The sequence below is a fragment of the Papio anubis genome, chromosome 9 (genome assembly GCF_008728515.1).
Source record: "Papio anubis isolate 15944 chromosome 9, Panubis1.0, whole genome shotgun sequence".
Taxonomy (NCBI): domain Eukaryota; kingdom Metazoa; phylum Chordata; class Mammalia; order Primates; family Cercopithecidae; genus Papio; species Papio anubis.
The window spans coordinates 86,964,478-86,965,250 of NC_044984.1; the positions used below are offsets into that span (position 1 = coordinate 86,964,478).

General features: G+C 45.3%; 1 pseudogene; it reads right to left on the reverse strand.

The window, feature by feature from the left end:
• Positions 1 to 299: 299 nt before the first annotated feature.
• On the reverse strand, positions 300 to 395 carry LOC116269086 (annotated as a pseudogene).
• Between the last annotated feature and the right edge of the window lie 378 nt (positions 396 to 773).

A 773-nucleotide genomic window follows, 5' to 3' on the forward strand; every position in this document is an offset into this window, starting at 1 on the left:
TTTACATATTGTCTATGGCTGCTCTCACTCTACGGCTGCCAGGTAGTTATGATATATGGTCCACAAAGCCTAAAATATTTACTATCTAGCCCTTTATAGGGTTCCTGACTCCTGGTGTAGCCAGTCTCTAAGGTCTCTTCCAGGGGCTTGCAAGATTTTATGCACTTGAAAATTTGAAATAACCACGCAAATGGAAGAAATGTCAAAAAGCGCATGCTAGGTCCCAGATGACAGCAGTTCCCCTTGCTTTATCTCATCAACAGGAAACACGTACTCCAAGGGGTCTCAACTCGACTCAGAATCACCTGGGGAGAATTTTATTTGTCGTAACAAGGCTTGAGGGAGGCACATTTCACACATTAGTATGAAAACCCAATCATCATGCTTTGGAGAATTTTGGTTTTTTTTTAATGTCAATGCCCAGGACCCAATGTCTAGAGTTTCTGATTTAATTGCTATAGAGTGGAGACCTGGTATCAGCTGTTTTTAAATACTGTCCAAAGAGTCTGGGCATGGTGACTCATACCTGTAATCCCAGCACTTTAGGAAGCCAAGGAGGGTAGATCACTTGAGGCCAAGAGTTCAAGACCAGCCTGGTCAACATGGTGAAACCCCCGTCTCTACCCAAAATACAAAAACAATTAGCCAGGCATGGTGGCAGATGCCTGTAGTCCCAGCTACTCAGGAGGCTGAGGCAGGAGAATCACTTGAACCCAGGAGGCAGACGTTGCAATGAGCTGAGATCTTGCCACTGCACTCCAGCCTGGGTGACA